The following is a 21,814-nucleotide window of genomic DNA, read 5'->3' as shown; positions in this document are numbered from 1 at the left end:
CATTACGTTCGTCTTCTATGTGGATGGCATATAAGTGTTCCCTGACCCTTTTACGTATTGTTTTGTTTGTCTTTCCTATGTAAAATGAGTCATATTTCTGACAGTGGGCCAAATATACCAAGTCACGTGATTTACAGTCTGCATAATGTTTGAACCTATAGACTTTACCTGTATCAGGGTGTTTATACACATTCGCATTTGCCGTAAAAGAACACTGATTACAATTTCTACAAGAAAATGTGCCTTTCCTTTCAGATTGCACCCTATATGTTTTGTTCTTATCATAACATAACATCCTTTTTAAGGATTTGGTGTTCTTATACAAATATCTCGGTTGAGTACCTACTATCCCTAGAATCGTTTAATCTACTGTCAATATGTTCCCTCACTATGTCCCTAATCTTGTTGTTGTTACTGGTGTATGGAATAGTGAGTCTATTGATCTGTGTGGAAGTGTTCCTTCTCCCTCATTCATAATTCCTGTCTTTGTAAAAGAAGGGTTTGCCCCTTCCTTGCCTTTCCACAACCACATTTTCAAGTAACTCATCACATTCATTAATCTTATAGCCTCTTTCCTGGAATTCATGTCTCAGAGTGTTAAGTGTTTCCGTAAAGGTTGAATCCTGACTAGTTAATCTAGAGGCTCTTAATGCCTGACTTTCACTATATTTTGGTATATGTGGGGTGGGCGCATGTTATTGTGATGTAAGAGGGTGTTTTTCCTACAGCTTTTCCTATACATTTCAGTCTGTATGCCATTCAGATCTTTACTAACAAATACATCTAAAAATTCTATTGTATCTCTAGACCAGTTGGCTGTAAATGATAGGAAACTAGTTGTGCCATTGTAATCCATAAATTATTTATTATTATTATTTATTTTACATTTGTTAACCGGGATGGTCCGACTGGATACATGTCCTTTTAACAGAGTTACATTGATAATTAGGTACAGTAAATGAGCTGAAAGAACTTAACAAAAACATAGGCTATTTACATACAAGTACAAGACTGCCATTACTATTTCTGAGATTACTACAAATGTAACATTAATAACATATTAGCAAGGATGGTAGGCAGTATAATGACATAGAGTTAGACAGGATACATTTTTCTTTATCACAGTATACAAAGTACTTATCATCTTAGCTAGTTGTTTATGTTTTAGTTAATGGCACAGAGCTAGTCTGGGTTTGAGCAAGGACATAGCCAGTGTGACTTGAAGTGGAGTTTTAGACTATTTTTGCATTGACTTAGAGAAGTTGCGTGCGTGATGTTATTGAGAGAGTTCCATATTTTACCAGTGACCACCTAGGTTGAGAGATTTAGTTGTTTGGACAAGGAGTCTGTTTGCTGAAGGCAGCTTAGACTGGAGTATCCATCCAAGCTTTTTCAGGTTAGTACAGTGGTGTGTTCTGTAGGGTAGGCCTGTAACAAACCTGGCAATGTGATTATAGCAGGATGAGCTTGGCCAGATCAGATTTGTTAAGTGAGGACAGGAGAGGCATATAGTAGGGTAGAGAGAAGGTGAACGGGCTGTGGCTGCCCTGGCATTAAGGCTTTAATTCTATATAGGGTCCCAAGTTTCTTGTTGACTGACTTAATGGCTTGGTTGATATGTATATCAAATCTGAGTTTATTGTCAATGTTTACTCCTAATAGCTTTGTATAGGTGTCTGGGGAGATGATGGTCCCATTATTGGATTTTATAGTGAAGTTTTCAGTCGGAGATCTATTGGTTGGGTAGAAGAGAAGTAACTTGGTTTTGTTTAGATTTAAGATCAGGAGATGGTTGGCAAGCCAGTTTTCGACTTTGGTGAAGCTATGTTGGGTGGTAGTTAGTAGATTTGCAAGAGGCATTGGAACATATTATAGTAGAGTCATCTGCATATTGAATGCAGTTGGCTTCAGGGATGACTGTTTGGATGTTGTTTATGAAGACTGAAAAGAGGAGAGGTCCTAATATGGAACCTTGAGGAACTCTTATGGTATTTGGTAGTAGGCAGGAGAGCTTGTTTTGCCACATTACTGCTTGTTGTCTCCCAGTGAGGTAAGCTTGAAACCAGTCAAGGGCTGGAGTATCTAGATACAGGGTTTTTAAAGTATATAGAAGTAACTGATGGTTTACCATATCGAAGGCTTTCGATAGGTCCAGGAAGAGAGGATATTTTTTTATTATTCCGGTTAAGATTAATGTTTTCAGTAAAAGAGAGGAGGGCAGTGGTTGTACTATGATGGGGTCTGAATCCATGTTGAGAGTCTGTGAGTAGTTTATTTTGGGTTAGATAGAGCATTAGTTGGTTGTGCATGCACTTTTCCATAATTTTGGCAAGTGGTGATAGTATGGCTATAGGTCTATAGTTGGATAGTTCTGTGGATGAACCTCCTTTGTGGAGTGGAATAACATAGGATATTTTCCAAATTGAGGGGATTGAGGCCTCGGTTATGGTTCTGTTAATTAGGATTGAGATAGGGTAGGCTATGACATCTGCAGCAATTTGCAGGTATTCAGCCAGAAGATGTGCTGAAAGGGTGGTTGGCTTCAGTTTTTTCAAAAGGGATCTGATAAAGGATGTGGACACTGGCTGGAAGTTAAAAGAGAGTGGTGAGTCTAAATTCTTGTAATGTGTCAACACTGCCATCCCATCATCTACGAAATGTTTATAATACCTAATATTGTCTTTAAATAATAAATTGTTAATTGCATTTTTGTACTCCCAGTACGTCATTGCTATATTAGGGTAGGAAATGGTGCAAGGCGTATCCATCGCCACCCCATTAACTTGTAGATAATACTTGTCACCATATGTGAAGACATTCCTATTGATAGTCACTTCTATTAACATCATAACACTCATAACTAGTTCCCTAGACATTCATTTACTAATCAAGAATAATCTTACATACTCCATGCCTATATTGTTTGGAACTGCTGTGAACAATGATGTCACATCTAATGTTGCCAAATAACATGTGGAAATATTATTTCCTGTGAAGACATATTTGGAAAAAGTTTCAAGGAACTGTTGTGTATCTCTAATAATAGATCCTGTCTGTTCTACTATAGGTCATAACTGTTTTTCAACATATATTTACATAGTTTCAGTAAGCCAGCCTTTGCTCGATACTATCAGTCACATAGGCAGATTTTGTCCATCCTTGTGTATCTTAGGTAACCCTCTAAAGGTGGGGACAGTGGGTGTCTCTATGAAAAAATATTTATATAAATCATTATCTATTATATTCATCATTAACAAATCATATAACTCACTATGTACTTCTCCAATTATCTTATTTAACTGATAATTAGTTAAACACTGATAAGTTTCTATGTCATTCAACATACTATTCATTCTCATCTCATAATAATCTCTATCTAGAATTACAACAGCTCCACCTTTATCAGCTGGCCTGATTATTATGTCATTATTATTCTGTAGATCATACAATGCTTTCAGTTCCTTGCTATCCATGTTATAAAATTAATTTCTAACATCATTTTTATTAACTTCAAAAGCATCTAACAACTCCTTCTCACAGGCTCTCTCAAAAGCTTCCAGTAATGGGTTGGTAGGGGGTATAAATGTAGATGTTTTTCGAAAGTTAACAGCTGTAGTATTCTCACTGTTACCATACATTAGTCTAAGACATTTCTTACAAACAGTTTAATACCTATTAATAATTCAGTCACATTAGCTCTCTTAGATGGAATAAAAGAGAGTCCCTTATTTAACAGGGATCTTTCTAAACTGTTTAAAACATATTTAGATATATTAAAAATGAAGTCTGACTTACTGGTCTCTGAACTTTTTTCTGAAACTCTAAATGTTCTTCGGAGGATTTGCACTTCCTCATTCTGTGCAATGGAGTCCATGCTTGCTTCTGCATCACTCGAATTGGCAGGGAAAAAGGATGAGATATCGGTGCCGCTGTCGATATAGAAGGGTACACTTCATTCTGTTTATCCTTCTTCCTCATGTCTGTATTTGTTGAAAAACTAAATGTGTTAACTGTTTTTCAGTTAACTGTCCTATTGAAGCATTGCTGCTACTGCTCCATGTCTCGGCGTCTTCTCTTGGGGCTTCCTGACTCTCTTCTGGGCTTACAGTCACGTTCACTGTAGAAATCGGCATTGCTGAAGTCTGCGTCATTCCCGACTGGTCTGTTGAAGCTGGATGTGCAGTTTCACCGTTCCTCATTGGCTCCCTAGGCCAAGAGAATACATTACCCTTATGGAAGTCTAACACATCTCGTTCAAGTTTCTTCTTTTTCCCTTGTAGTAACTTATTTTCTAAAAAAGCAAGATTTGTGCCCAATTCTCTATCAAAATCAGTGACTTCTTGCTGAGATAAAAGGTTGAGAAGTTTGTTCCTTATCTCAATCATTTCAGCAGTGAGGTTCAGTTCAATCAGAGTATATTGTTCAATTAGCAGCTTTATATACCCAAAACTGGTATCTAAATTCAGCTTCTGCCATTTAGCTAGCAGACTAGGATATGTGGTACCAAAAGTGGCATTTTTAACACACGTAGCCCCCTCGATATGACCTTGAAACTAAGGCGGGCTTCCATGTGTTTTCTTTGCCATTGAATGGTTTTCAATTTAACAAGTTTGTTCTCTAATTTCCATTTTATCTCTATAACCGCAATATTCATTTCATGGTTAACAGTACCTTCTCCACAGTTACATGCATCAGTTCTAGTGAATTGTAGCAGAGAGTTGCTCTTAGTTCTCAATAAACATTGGAAAAGATTGTCTTCCTTACCATTAACATCAGTCGGAACCAAAGCCCTTGGATTGTATGCTAATTCTCTTTCAGTCCCTTCTGCCATGTCCCTTTAGACTGCAAACACACGAACACTTAAAAGTAGTAGAAAAGTCAGTCCTCAGGGTAAAGTGCCTCAGCGATAATATGTAGTACAATCCAATGAAGAAATCCAGAGGCAACACCATAAACAGCGAAGGAGACTTTATTGACATAAAACACAGACCAAAAATGAATAAGTGAGCGCTCTCACGTTCTTTAGAATGCTTCTTCAGACTTAATAAATTCATCACTGGAAACATAAGTTTGAATACATCCTAGTATTTCATTAATTGATTTGACACACAAGTTTGTCTTCCTTGTAATACAGCTTAGAACAAGCAGCATTAGACTAGGGAATATCAGGAACCACACTGAGAAAGAAGAACATAAATGGATTCTGAAACTACAAGCAGACAAAGGCCATGGACTCAATGAACACATTTCTCTGAAACCTTTTCTAATAGATCTACCTTTCATGCATTGAATAAATTACTGCTATGTATGTGTACATTAATGCACATGAATGCACTTTACAAGAGCTCTTAAATTATTGTTGCTATATATACATATATAAATGCACATCATAGCACTTCATGAGTTCCATTTCTTACACATATCCTGTTTTTTATTATTAGTTTTTTATTATTAGTGTTTGCCCTGCTTATATAGTTAGCCATATAATTTGCATCCATACATTTTCATTTTCTTACATAATGAAATATATTTTAATAGCTATTCAGTCACATCCCCTTCTTTTGTTGGAATATCTCTAGGAAGAATTATATTCTACACTGTTAGTAAGTTTCATAATGGTTTACTTGACATTGGGATTATATATAGTTATTTATATATATATATATATATATATATATATATATATTTATATATATATATATATATATATATATATATATTTTCTTATACATTTGTCTATGTTTTTAAAGTGATCCCAAGATGAAGGTATATTTTCATCTAATGAGATATATTTTTTATATATAATGCTCTTCATACATAATGGTTTTATTGAAAGTCAATGATGAAGTGTTTTTAACCTTTTTATATTAACTTTTTACATTAACTTTTCATATTAACTTTTTATATTGTCTCTATATCAACTTTTTATGTATTACTACATATATCTTCAAAAAATCAGACTCATGTATAGAGTTTATTAAGTTATGTTGTTGCTTTAAACAGACAGTAGGAAGAAATTCTATGTAATAAGTACTTTTTTAAAACTGTACTATGTGATTGGTTGAACAATCAATTAATGAAATACTAGGATGTATTTAAACTGATGTTTCCAGTGATGAATTTGTTAAGTCTGAAGACGCGTTCTAAGGAATGCAAAAGTGCTCACTTATTCATTTTTGGTCTGTGTTTTATGTCAATAAAGTATCCTTCGCTGTTTATGGTGTTGCCTCTGGATTTCTTCACTGAATGATTTTTCAATGTATTATTTTAATTTCTTTGTAATGGAGCTTTTCTCCCTCGGCCTCAGCTGAAAAAGGGCCATCTGGCCCAGTCAGACGTTCCCTGGTAAACAAATGTAAAATAAATAATAGGCCTTCTATATTTGGAATCCCAAAGGTCCACAAGGATATCAGTAATTCTCCTTTAAGGTCTATAGTATATGCCCAAGGTTCAAAAACATACTCCCTCGGGATATATATTCATAGATTATTGAAACCTTTTTTCAAAAGGTTTCATACATTTTAAAAGACTCATGAGACTTTTTAAGTCATGCTACCCCTAATCTCAGGGATGGGCTATTTGTTTTCCTTACCGTAGATGCTGTGGACTTGTTTACATGCATCCCTAAGGACCAGGAGTTGGAACTATTTAACAATGCCTTAAGGAAGATTCCTTTTTTAGATAGTAGTCAGATTTCTTTTGTAATTCATTTGATGGATTTAATACTTTCCACAAAATGTTTTTTTTTTCGAAAGGCAAAGCATATAAGCAAATGCAAGGTGCAGCTATGAGGGCATCTTGTGTCCACTGTTATGCAGACTTAGTTGTGTGGCTTTGGGGGACACAATTTCATTTTTTGTCAAAACACTATTCTTTTTGTAAGTTGTATTTGAGATTATCAGGTGATATTTTCATCTTGTGGAGTGGTACCATTTATGGCATTCATGAATTTATTGATTTATTTAATAACACTACCAAATTTTTAAAATTTGCTTATTTGAATAATCAGCACTCCATTATTTTGATACTACCATCTCTATTGATAGCAAGGTCTTTGAAGCTGTTATTTATAGAAAGCTGACCTTTTCTAATGCATACCTTCAATTTAATAGTTTTCATCCCCTTCACTATAAGAAGAACCTGGTAAAGGCCCAATTTGTCAGAGTTGTAAAGATGGCCTTTAAGAAAGACAGATTTATTAAGAAGGCTGATTCATTACTGAAAATGTTTCAGAAGAGAAGATAGCCCCCCTCCTTATTAGGCCCTATTAAACAAGAGATTATTCAGTGGTGGCAAGTTAAATATATTTCTTTAGTAGGGCATTGTTTGAGTGACACAGGTCTTCATACAGACCATTTTACTCCTTTAGAGTTGGAGAGAGCTTTCATCTTTCCTTATAGCATGAGCATGGAAAAGGTTAGGAATTTAAGAAAAATTGGACCAGTTTTATGACTAATGATTAGCTTTATAAGCTCTTTGGTGACTCACCTTATTTTGTTTATAAAACTTTAATTTCAAAGTGATTATAGAAAAAAAAAACAGGAAAATAAGAGAATAATTGACAATTATTTTGCTAAAACAGGTACCAAAATTATGGTAGATGTGGATGATGTAAATATATTTTGCAGGACACGGATATTCAATTAGAAGATATTAAACAGACATACTTTGCTTTGGAGACATGGCAATTGCAATAGTAATGGAGATATTCATTGTGAGATGTAGTACCTATCCTGCCTTCTACATTGGAAAGACAGAGAGATTACAGAAAACCTGAACATGTTTATGATATGGAGAAGCATAATATAAATGATGCTTTATATAAACATTCCACCATTTGTGAAAATGTACATTTTTTTATTTGGCATTTTGAAAATCATTCCATGCAGTCATTGGGGTGGGGTGGTGACTGGGAAACTAAAACTGAATACAGGTATATTGGCAGTTAAAATTAAATGCAACCATGCTCCCCTGGTATTACTGAAACTATCTCTATTGTTCCAGTTTTGAAACTAATGGCAGCAAAATTATGATTTTGAACAATGTAAAGTTTATTTGGAAGTGACTGCCTTTAAATTTGCATTGTTGCTATTATATGGTTGTTATACCTATAAAGTGATTTTTACATTTTTTATTTTATGTTTTTGAATATTACTAGCCTGATCACTGCATATATAATTATTTACTATTGACATTTTATTGCAATAAAGCTTTTTAACCTATTTTAGTAACTAGTCCAATGACATTCCTGTTAAAAATGTTGTTTTTTTATCTACTTATTTATTTTTGCATATAAATTTTATATCTGCTACATTAAAATAATATACATATATTTTTTTTAGGAAATAGGTCTATGCATACATAGTCCTGACTTCCACTAGTCTATATTGTTGCTACTGTGCATTTGTATTTCTATTTTTCTTTAATTTTTTTTATCTCAGCTGATTGGGCAACTGCTGGTCATGTGTTCTTTTCATTACTTTTTTCTTTTATATAGGTTCTAATGGCATTAATGTTTTAGTCCTGATCTAGTCCTGTTCGTTGCTTAGGATAATAGCGCATTAATTAATTTTAAATTGTACTCTTTTATTTTAGGCACGTCATTGTTGGTGTTTTGAGGAAATTGCTTTTGTAAAAGCTGTCAATGAACCCATTTCAAATACTTCATCTTCAGTTTGCCAGAATGAGTGCACTATTGCCTCAAGCATCTCTACTACCTGCTGTAACGGCAAGGATATTTTAGTTTAGTTCTGATGAAGTCCTGTTCTTTGTTTAGGATTAAAGCACATTCATTAATTTTAAATTGTGCTCTAATGAATTGTGCATGTTGTGATATAACTAAATCATGCAAGTTGTGGTGTAGAAATTAAACTTTGAAGTTTACAGTGGACATTTGTCATGAATTCTTAGCTTCTGTGGGCTGTAGACTATGTGTACACAGCATTTGTGTGGACAGTCATTTTTTAGTCTTTTTTCACGTTTGGTTTCAAGAGTTACGTGTGGTTCTTGTTTGTGGTTAAATGCTTTCAGATATAACTGAGTTTGGGAGAGAAAAGCAATTATTACATCAGTAAAGGCATATTCTTTTTATGAGTAAATATATATTTCTTGTGTAGCTCTGCTCACACATATCAAATGCCATTTATTATGCAATTTTCTTACGTTGTATTTTACCGTATCTTCTTTGTCTTCCTGCTAAGACCAAAGCACTATAGAGCACTATAGATAATGAGTACAGTTTGTGTGATTATGACACACAAAACCATGCTTGCAACTATGAACTTAACTTAGAGCAGTTAAAAAAAGACCTGCTGTTGAAAACATAGTGTTCGTCTCCCCCTAAAAAACACACCATTTCAGAAACATTCCAAGATACAAACAGCTCAGAATCACAACAGTCGGCATGATATGCCTGCCTCCTAATCCCTAGCAAAACTTCTGAACATGACATTATGTCACCACATCAAGAATGAAGCTGAACCTCTTGCACACACATAAGCAGGAAGCAACGCACTATTTGACTTCCAAAAATAAAAGGGTTATCAGTGATAAAGCATTGTCTCAGTATATATGATCTCACATTGTAAATTGCATCTATTGGCTTTACTCATTTGCGTAATGACTGCAAATACCACCTTAAGTATTTTCTGCATAAAAAAAACTATCCTGATATGCTCAGGCCAAAAAAATGTTGTTTATGATTAATTTCCATTTTTTTCTGGCCTCAGCTGAGTAACTTAATTTACAGTCTTATTGAGTAATAGAGTCAAAGGAATTATTTCTTTAAACTCCACAGGACTTTACATGGGTTTAAACAAGAGTTACATATTCATTATTTCTTTTACGATTATTTCAAAGGAAACTCCATGGCTTAAATGAAAACTGATATCCACCTCATGGTTTGAACAATTACTGTGATTCTACACGTTTTAAAAGGCTAAAAAATTAAATTATTCACTGGTCAATCAAACATGAAGCATCCTTTTATCTGCAAATTTATCCATTGTCTATAACTGATTAAAAAAGCAGCACATTAATATAATCTTTATACAAAGACAATTCCTTAGTTAGGAATGTCGTATGGATGATATGTATCTATTTATGTATCTGTATCTATATCTATATAGATAGGTATTTGTCCTTTCACATGTGGATTTTATGCAGAATAATAACTTCATCATCTGTAATTTTTAAGATTGCTGGCATGCTTACTTTTTCAATTATGATAGTATATAAATTCTAGCATACTCCAGTTATGATAACTATGCAAAAAGTACCTATTATTCTTTATTTGTTTTCTTTATTTTCAACTTTACATTATAACTAATCTTGAGATGCAGATATCACCTTCTATATGACTTCACTCAAAACATAAGAAGCTGAACCTAGGTAGTTTATCTCTTTCAATTTGCTTCTGTTGTAGTCCTTCATTGATACCCAAACTTCTATCTGAAAATGACATAATAATTTATTAGACAAAGTCTTAGTTCATTTTAAATCTGCTGAATATTTAATATAACACTGGATACTATTGGTACTAACATTGTTGCCTCTTGCAAGACATAATTTGATGAATGAATACCTTTGTGAGACCTGGCCTAAACATTTTAAAAATATTAACAAGGCAATTTTGTTAACTATGTACCACAGATGACTACATAAATTGAAGCTGGCTTTGATGTGATAATCATTTTCAGGCAATATAAACCACAAATGTCTACTGCAAATTTATTGCTAGAACAGTATTATGATTTAAAGCACTGCAATACTCTTGTCTAGTTTTATGGTCAAGAAAAAACAGATGATGCATGCTGCTAGGTTTTGTAATTGTTTAAAAAAAGAGCATAGTTTTAAAAGATATTGGTTTTATGTTACATTTTTATTACTAAGGAAATACTAATGTCAGCATCTTGGGGCTGATTTAATTTAATGGGCTTTACCTATAATCTTGCGTAGATATCAATTTAATAAGATGTCAGAGCCTTTACTGGGATAATTGTTACAAAACTTTATAAAAATTTCCATTTATGTTTTATGGGCTGCATTTGCAATAATGCATGACATAATATGTTGAATGACATTGATGCAATCTGAAACCTGAACAGAAATGAGGACTGAATTATTTTTTTTTTGCTATTTTAATAATGTTAGTAGCACAAAAGTATGTCTTAAAGTGCAAACTGTAGACATTTCCAGCCATATAAGCAAACTAAATGGAAATGCCCACCTACAAACAAGTCAGGCATAGTTTCCTTATAAGTAAATCTGTTTTGGTTATCTTTGATTCACTTGACTGAACATCTCTTTGATTCACTTGACTGAACATCTCTCATTTAGTTATTTAATAAGAAGATTGTATGTCAGCACCCCCAAAATTCATCTCAGCTGTACATGGGTTGAGGTACAAGCCACAAGTTAACAGAAAATATGTAGAAACATTTCTTATTCCAGCATTCTCTGGAGGACCAGTCACACCCTTTTGGGGCTCCCTTTTAAAAGGCTTTACACCCATGGAATTAGCTACTATACAGGTTTATTAAATTAGTATTTATGTATTGAAGCCATTTAATACAATAAAATAACAACACATTACATAAGCAACAACATGTTAACCTTGCAGCATCCACAGCTGCTGGGCCAATCCGCTTAAGATATTAGAGGTGACAGCTGAACTGAATGCAGTAAATGTAATAAATGGGAAGGCAGGCCAAGAAGGGGAAGTGCAACTGAGAAGGATGAGGAAAGTGAGTATGCATGACAGGGGATAATCATTGGAATGCATCTAGAAGAAACATAAATATTGTTATAACTAAACAGAAGTGCAAACAAAATGTGAAGAAGCAAACTAACACAGAGGAAATAAAGCAACAGAACTATGTCATGGGGTATGCAGGCAATGGTGTGCAGTACTTTCTTCTGGCTCCATCAACCAGAATAGGCCAGAGATACAAGGGTTTAATCAGTGTGGATATCAGCTTAGTGAGATTAGTTAGATAGATTTAATCAACTTCCATTTTTAATCAATGAACAGCTAGTCTTAGACTTGACACTGTTTAGGTAAGGGGAGACCAGGGCCAATATGACTGCCTGCAGCAAGACATAATTTAGCATATGAATGCCATAGTGGGACTTGGCCTGATAGTGCATAGGTCTATCAGATGTGCTACTGTCCATTATGCATGCCACTTATGGTCTTATCTTTTTTTTTTTTACTTGAACAAAGTACTGTACTGCATTCTTCAGTAGGTTATATCTGCTGTGTCCAGATTATGGTCTCACTTATGTTTTATTATACTGCATTCCATAAAAAGTTAGTCTTTTAATGATCAAAGTGTATCAAAATCAGCCCATATATTATGCATTATTCTTTTTTTTTCTCATCTCCGTGGTGGTGGTGCTGCGGTAGCATTGTCGCCTCACAGTAAGACGCTGTCCGGTTCGATTCACAGCTAGAGTGTCTTCTGCATGGAGACATGCATGAATGGGCATACCTTCGTTGAAGGTTGTGCATCAGGGCTGGTAACACGGCACATAACAATTAACTACCAATCATTAGCAGACCGGAGTTCCGCTGTGCTGACCCCTAACCAGGAAAAGCCGAAAGACACAAACAATTCTTTTTTTTTCTCATGCCGGTGGCTTTCTTCTTCTAACAATTTCTTCCTTATCTTTCCATCTTTATTTTCACTTTTGATCACTATTGCATCAGTTAGATATATTTTACTTTGCTGAATGGGCTGGGGTGCTGATCAAAAAATGAACATAAGCAGACCCAGACTTATATCAAACAAAAGAAAGTAAGAAACAACACTGAAGCAATCCTGTGCAAACATAGACTTTGTCAGCCCAGGTTACATTTAATAGTAGCAAAAAAAGACATCTGAATCAAACAAAAGTAATTAATTAACAAGAATGATGCAATTAAATTATTCTTTATTTGCATTTAGTGTTCTCCACTATGTCTGATATTGCACAGCTGTTTTTATTTATTTATTTATTTTTTATCTCAAACCTTTAGCACGTGCTCATGAATGTCACATAACTTTATACACATTTTGAACATTACCCTTGAATCATATCAAGTCAAATCTCTGAATAAAATCTCTTAGGTACACTAGGAAACAATGAGATCTATTACAGTCCGTACCTATGATTATCAACCTAAACCTTGCCCATACACAGCATCAAAGTGTTACTTCTTTTAAAGTCAAATAATTCATAAGAATAGCCATCCTGTGATTGGAAGTTGTGTTTTTTATGCCATCAGAGAAAACTAGCCTACACTATCAGTACCATGTAAAGTAATACTGTTTTATTAAAGTACACTTTTCCCATAAGGAAAACATGCACATTGATATTATGGTTTGTATTGCCTTCCCAATTGTTGTTATCAAAGTACAGAGAGTAGATGCATCCAGACTCACCTCCTTTTATGTTTTTATTTGGTCATCCATTCTGAAAGGCTTTCTCTGTCAGAAGTGAAGATAGCAAATGGTATGAAGTTGTACCTGAACATTCATATTTTCTAAGCTCTTGACAAAAGTACTCCTAGCAAACATCGGTAAGGAACAGCCTTCTTCAATCAACACCAACACCTTTTACTGACAGAGAATTACTTGAAACCAGCAAAACTGGTTTCATAACCCACCAGAATTATGGGAATCGTTTAAAAATAGAAAGAAGCAAACACCAAAACAAACAAGCCAAATACAACAAGAAAATACTTTGGAAAATGGAAAACAATGAGTTCCATAGAGTCTAGTAGAATCTTCTACAGTCATGTAGAACTCTTGTACAACCTTGTATATTCTTGTACAGTCTAGGATAGTCATTTTAGTGTCTTACACAGTCATGTATAATCTTTATAGTATTCTTGCGTCTTGTAAAGTTTCATAGTGACTTGTAAAATCTTGTCAGTCCCTGCATAGTCCTATATTTCATTGTATAATGCTTCAAAAGCCTTATTAAGATATTGAAATCCTACAACAATTGTAATTTCTTGCTGTATATTATGCATCTCACACAGGATTAACCTAAATGTCTGTATGTGCATTTTAATCTTTATATAAAGTTTGGAGCTTTTCTCCCTGGACCTCAGCTTAAAATAGGTTATGTAACCCAGTCGGACTATTTCGGTTAACAAATGTCATTAAATAAATAAATAAACAACTCTGAGTAAACTAAAACCAAACAGTTTAAATTGTAAATATAATATAATATAATATAATATAATATAATATAATATAATATAATATAATATAATATAATATAATATAATATATTTATCAAATATAAATAAGCCAATTAATCAAACCATAACTCATCTCACAGGTAACAGAAGACCTCTCAGCTAAAACAATCAGTTACCATTTGAATACAGTGAAATATCTGCACTCTTCACAGTAAAAAAAATTAGCCATCATATTCTGAGTCCAGTTTAACAATCCTCATGGTATCATCCTAACACTTAACAAAACCACTAACAATGGTTCTACTAGACAATTTCAGTAAAACCTGGGTGCAGTGACCACAGACCTTCATAGTTTGAATATTGCATCTGGTGTAGCTGAAAAACGTAGGAAGTGTAACTCACAACTTTTCTTCTTCCTACTGTGGAAACACTAGAGGCACTCAAGTCCCAAGTGCTCAAAAAAAGACAATCTGAAAGCTGGGGATTCAAGTGACTTGTAGTTCAAATAGGCTGCTGCTCACACCAGAAGTCAAATATGAGTTTGGACAGGCACTCATGGGGAGGAAGCAGGAGGGACATTTTAGGGTTAGGGAATGGGGGAGATATTATGCTTAGCTACCAGGAAGGCAGTTGAAAGCTTAGAGGTCAAAAAAGTGGCATTAGGCTTAGGGAGCAGGAGAAGAGGTTTATGCTTAAGTGTCAATCAGGGAATTTAGTTTTAGGAAATAAAGTTGGAGTTTTAGGTTTAGATAGTAATCAGAGACTTTAGGGTTAGGGAGGAGGAAGTGCAGGTTTATAGTAATGGAAATGGGTGGATGTTTTAATGTTAGAGTTTAGGTAAGGGTAGGGCTAAGCAGTTGTATAGGGTATGAGGAGAGCTATGTACAAGCAAGGGATCGGGCTAATGGAAGTTTGATCACTTTCTTTTTCGAGCAAGTAGCAATGAGCATGTGTGTCACAAGCTACTAGGAAGACAGCACTTGTAGTAGACCATCTTACTGGACACAACACCATTAAGATATTTAAGCACCTATGAACCTATAAAATTCACCCCGGGGAGCACTCCAGTGGCTCTATTCGACAGAGGCAATAGGAACTAAGGTTGGGTGGCACGATGCCAGGGTAATCCTATGAGCTAGGCTTGTAAAGGCTCCAGGGCCATTAGCCTAGTATACACCTATGAACCTATATGTTTAATCTTGCTAAATAATGACAAACTGATTTGCTAAAGACAAATGTCACTTATTTTTTGCTATTAAGATCATTGAACTCTGTATGCCTATCTGACTGAGATGAGATAGAGCACTACAGGCTGTGAGTTTGGAGAGTCACATAATTCATTCCTGATAGGACTGTCTGCATTCTAAAAATGACAAAGTGGGATGTAAAATATTCTGAGGGCCAGGCTCTGAATGTATGTAGAACAGCAGCACTAACTTACGTTTAAACAAAAGTACTAGACAAAGATCTACATCTGTATAAAATTAAAATGAAGCAGAAAATCTGTAAAAACAGGAATAATAACACTGCTTGGGAGCTACTCTCTGTGAAGTAAAGCTTCAGATTTTTTGCAGATCTTACAGTTTGATCATGATAATGCAGTTAAAAATATGAAGTGTTCAGTTCTGTGATCACCATTTTGTTCAAGGTGTGGTTATTTGCATGAGAAGAAGCCACTAGAGATATGGCTTTCTTAGATATTTATCTCAAGTTTACAAATTAAGAGAAAATGTCATAAAATGTTTTGCAAGTTGTTGATACGAAAGAAAATGTTAATGTGTAGTTTTTGAGTCACATGGTTCAAAGTCGGAACAAAAATTATTTATGAATGGAATTGATGTGTGTGGACTGCATACTCTTTCTACAGCATGGAATGTCAGCAGTGTTGCCACTATGGAAAACATTGAACATAAATGACCATAGGAATCATGGGAATGACAGGAAGTTCAAGGCTACCCAGTACTATGACCATCATGCCTTGCCAGCTCCTATCTTAGACTGTGGCTCACTTTGGGGGGGGGGTTGAATTCCCATTCATTTTTCCAGGTGTCATCTAAAGGAAGATAGTGTATCGTACTGCTTTATCTGCAGAAGTAATCTATTCCAGAGCTGAGGGAAATGCTTAGTAATGAACCTTTTTTCTCTCCACCTTGTTTTAAGGATCTGTTGAAGCAAGTTTATATCTCTTGTTTGTCAATTTTTGAGACCGTTTGATTTGTGAAGGTACAAAAGATACTGGACTACTGGGTCCTGATACTGAAAAGACAAGGCATGAGTGTCTTCTGAGGATCATATAACACCCAGAAAAGAGATACAGTGCCTCTAGTATGTCTGGTAAGGTATACCTGAAAAGAGGCATAGTATTTTATATTTGGTATGATCAGTTCTGAATACAAGGATACAATAACCTCTTTTGATCTGGATGATATTTCCTTGGTCTTCAGCTGTGCCAAATTGAAGGATTTCTTGACAATTACTGCTACATGATGGTCAAAGGAGAGAGAACTATCAACCCAGGATCCCAGGTCTTCTACGATTACAATTCATTATAAAGTTATGTGTGTGGTGTCTACCTAGTACATGATATATGTAGCCCTTCTAGCTACACAGAATCTTTTTGTCTCCTAAATAGTGTTACAGTTATTTTCCTCATAATCCCATCAGTGCAGCTGAGGCTAGCATCTTCTAGAAAATCCCATCATCTGTCTTGCCTTCTGTTTTCTCTTTCCTTCCTGCTCTGCTTCTCTTCTTCTCCTTCTTTCTCCATCCTAGCCACGCTCCTCTGTTCTTTACTCTTTTCTATTTACCCCTCTACTTCCCACCCACCCCAGGCGCAATCACTCTCCTCTATGCTCCCCCCATTCCCCCCCTCCTCCCCACCACCCACCCCATTACTTTTCTCATTCCCCTTCTCTACCCTCCTCCCATTCCCACCCACCCACACTTTTCTATTTACCTGTCTAAGTCTCCTCTTCCCATCTCCCTTTTCCCCTCTATTCCTGCTCGTCTCCTATTCTCTCCTCCCCCTTCCACCACTCTACCTAAAAGCTAACCTCTCTCCCCTTAGCCAGATTTTATAATGTACCACTTAATCATCCTTACCTCATCCTCCCTTTCCTCCTAAATAAACCTCACACCTAATCATTTACCTTCACACACTTCCTTCACCTTCTCCACCTCCTTCACCCCCTTCACCTTCACACCCTTCTACTTTCTTTTCTCTACTCCCAGCTCTATTTAACTACCCCCTTTCTCTCTCCACAAAACTGACAAGACTTCTAATGCCCCTCCTTTCCCAGCATCTTAAACACAAGTTCTATAAATTAATCTACTCCTCATTTTAAATACCTATACAGAAACAACTATCATTTCATCTGGGGCTGCTTATCTAACCTACCCCCCCCCTCAAACCCCTCTCTCTTCCTCCTCCCCTACCCCCCCTTTGCCTCCCCTCCTCTACCTCCCTCCCACATACAACATATACTCTCTCACATCCAAATCCACAAACAAAAATCCTACATCTATATATAAAAAGCACCACCAAACACCCTCTCTCATCCTCTTGGATAGCCATCAAACCCTTATCATCCTTCCCATATCAGCCACTGGTGGTCCACCTATCTCTAACACCTGATCTCCCCCAGAGGATATAACATCTACCACGCAGCATCAGCCAGTAAAGGGTATCCGGTAGACCCAACTACACAGTAATTCCCCCACCCTACACACAGTCCCTGCCCATCCCTGACTTTTCAAACAGCTACCTCCATTATACAGCCAATATTCACTCAATTTTTATAAAAAACCATCCTATTGCCTCCATAATCATCCTGCCAAATCCTTGAGAAATCCTTTCCTGGTTCACTCCATTCCTTTCCTTATCTTTAGAGATGTCAACCTAGATCTCTGAAACTAATACAAATCTAGAACTCATAACATAAAACATGGACTCTCCACAAGACACATCAATAATCATCTTATCCACATCATCACCCAAACACATGTTACAACCTCTAAAAACACCCTCTATAATTATAAATAATTACCAAACACCCTACCAACCCCCCTAATATATAACCCTACCCCTACAATATTGACCACTTCCCCTTACCCACTCTCATCCTTATCTATCAGGCTCCCTCCCAATAGATATCACCACAAAGATCTAAACACAACACAACTCTTTAACACAACAATTCTCAACACTGACCACTCACTCCTGAAATATGACTGGAATGGTATAGTAAATAGTTTCTTAAAACAGTTTCAGTTCAAATTCATTCAACTCCCCTTGCCCTCTTTCTCTCTCCCTAAAGGTTAACTAAAATAAAGTTCTTTATTTTCCAAAGCTTTCAAAACCCTTATGCTCCAAAGAGATAAAACTGGAAAAACTGGAAAAAACCAAACCAAAACCTGCTCCACCAATAAGCATAGACATAGACATTACTCAGAAAAACAAAAAAAAAATACAAACATGACCTTCTTTAACTCTGCTCTGCTTGATAGCAAACCAACACTCCAAAACAGTCATCAACCATTAAAGAATTCTTCTTTCTTTCTCTTCGAACATGACCCCCCCCCCCCAGATACTTCCTACCCTCTAGATGCAGCTACCAATATAAATAATTCATTGATGATATTTCTATTCAGTCACCACAACTGGTAAATGCTGCTCCTCAACACACATCCCTACCACCCACCATAAAATCCTTCTCCCTACAGCCTGTTCCTACTTCCTATATCCAATCTCTTCTACTTAAGCTCAAACCCTGCTCACCAGCTATAGATAATCTACACCCCCCACTTTCCTCAAACTAGCTGCTGACTCTATAGCTTACCCAGTGTCTATCTTAATCAATAGGTCCATTCAGGAATCTACAGTACCTACCCTCTGGAAATCATTTTTCACCATTCCCCTACACAAAAGGGGTAACTCCACTGACCCATCTAATTACCATACCATAGCCATCCTATCCCCCCTCTCCAAAATACTTGAAAAATGCATCCACTCACAACTGCTAAAACACCTACTCCAACAAAATCTTCTCACCCCTACCCAACATGGTTTTTGTCCCCACCAGAGTACAAGTACTGCCCTCCTTATCCTTTACTCATACCATTGCAGAAGCCCTAGATAACAATAAACTTATCTCATGCCTTTTCCTAGACCTTTCCAAAGCTTTTGATACTGTCTCCCATCCTCTGTTGCTGTCTAAACTTGCTAGTCTCAATCTATCTGCTTCTACCCTTATCTGGTTTTCCAGTTACTTATCCTGCAGGCAGCAGTCTGTCAAATGGCTCTCTTCCACTTCTCCATTCCTATCTGTCACAACAGGAGTACCACAAGGCTCCATCCTAGGTCCCCTCCTCTTTAACATCTTCACTAACGACCTACACACATCATGCAACCAATTCTTTCTCATCCAGTACGCAGATGATTCGACCCTCATCTCCATCTCTGACATCTCTGAGCTCCATACTCTCTCTCAACATACCTTCTCATCTACTGAACAGTGGCTCTCTGAAAACCTACTCATCCTTAACCCCCAAAAAAACAAACTCTTACTATTTCTTCCCCATTTACATACTCACCACAAATCTTCCTTCTATATCACTTCTTCAAATGATGAACTCAAATTTATTATACAACTGCCCCCCCATTAATATTCAAAAACATGCACGCTGATTGGTCTGCATGCACGTTGTAAATCAGAGTTATAGTAATGGAAAAAGGTCCGGTCGCCTGGACTTTTTCCATTACTATAACTCTTTTTTCACACTGTTTCGTTATGTTAAACAAGTTTAACATAGCGAGACAGCTTTTAAAAAAGCAACAGAGATTCTCCGTTGCTTTTTTAAAGCTGTCTCGCTATGTTAAACTCCTTTAACACAATGAGACAGTTTGTAAAAAGCAACAGAGATCTTGCTTTCTCCGTTGCTTTTTTCAAAACTGTCTCGCTGTGTTAAATGGGTTTAACATACCGAGACAGCTTTAAAAAAAGCAACGGAGATTCTCTGTTGCTTTTTTTAAAGCTGTCTCGCTATATTAAACTCATTTAACATAGCGAAAACAGTTTGTAAAAAGCAATGGAGATCTTGCTTTCTCTATTGCTTTTGCCCACAGTTCTGATGTACTGCATAGGCATACGCATGGACAGTATATCAGAACTGCCGCAGAATACCAGACAGCTGCGGAAGGGCAGCAAGGAGGCATTATACAATGCCATTATTTAAGAAAAGTAATTATTTGTTTTCTTAAATAATGTCATTGTATAATAGCAATAACCCATGCCTGGTTGTGGGTAATGCTGGATTTACCCATGGTTGGCTTTGTTTGGCCACTCAGGCTTTGGCCTCATGACCAAACCACACCAACTGTGGGTAAATCCAGCATTACCCACACCCAGGCGTGGGTTATTGCTATAATATACACCTCCTCCAATGTATAAAAAAGACTAACCAGAAACTTGGCTTGCTTTATCATAGCAAGAAATTTCTAACTCGAAATGCTAGGCTCTCCCTTGCTTATGCCTTCCTCTTACCCGCTCTTCTGCATGCTGCCCCTATATTCACCAGTATCCATGCCACAACTTTAAACAAACTCCAACAAACTTATCATAAGATAGCTAGATTCATAACAAACTCTCCTTACAAATCCCACCACTGTCTACCCCTCGCATCCCTACACTGGCTAGAATTCCCCCACACTTTGTAACTTTCACAACTACAAATGCTACATTTCATTCTCTACAAACCTTCATCTTGCCCAGCTCTTTCTTCCCTCATTTCCATCTACACACCTTCTCGCACTCTCTGTACCTCTAATCAGAAACTTCTTAACACCTACCAACCACAAAAGAACTGGAACAAACTTCCTCACGAAATAAGCTCCACCGTTCACCCAGCCCACTTTAAGGAGAAACTAAAACTCCATCTGCTCAACACCAGAATCTGCCCTTGCACAGCCCCAAGCTAACCTCATCTCTCCCTCCAAGGGTTACCCCTCCTCATTAACCTCACTAACCTCCACCCCCTCAATAATGTGATCCCTCAACTAAGGGTTACAAACTGAAATGAACACTCTCATCTCATCAATTAATCTGCATGTAAATATGTAAAAAATCTCTAATCTGTAAACATATAGTTTAGATAATGTAAATAGTTTGCAGGTTTCCACCTGTATCTGTAGTGTTTTTTTATCTCATCATATGTCAATTGTAATTGTACCTTTTTATCTCTGTATAATATCTGTATTGGAGCTTTTCTCCTCGAGTCTCCACTGAAAACGGGCCAAAAACCCAGCTGGACCAACCCTGTTAACAAATGTCAATAAATAATAAATAAAATAAATAAATTCTCTCCATCTTACCACATAAGGAGCTATTTCTAGTTAATTAATTTTGGACAGTATGAAGATAACACTACTCAATGCATGGAGTCTAAATAGAAAACTGCCATAAGTTGAGGCCTTCCTTCAAATCAAAAATATTCATATTTGAGTAGTTACTGACAGATGGCTTCAGTGCAATGGCAGCACTTCCACTTTATCAGGATTTAGCACCTATCATGTCTTCAGACCCTTGAATAGCTACAGGGGGAGTATTTATATATGTTAGAAACACC

Source organism: Protopterus annectens, chromosome 2.part1 (assembly GCF_019279795.1).
Source record: "Protopterus annectens isolate FY-2018-M chromosome 2.part1, PAN1.0, whole genome shotgun sequence".
Taxonomy (NCBI): Eukaryota; Metazoa; Chordata; order Ceratodontiformes; family Protopteridae; genus Protopterus; species Protopterus annectens.
This window is presented reverse-complemented; position numbering follows the sequence as displayed.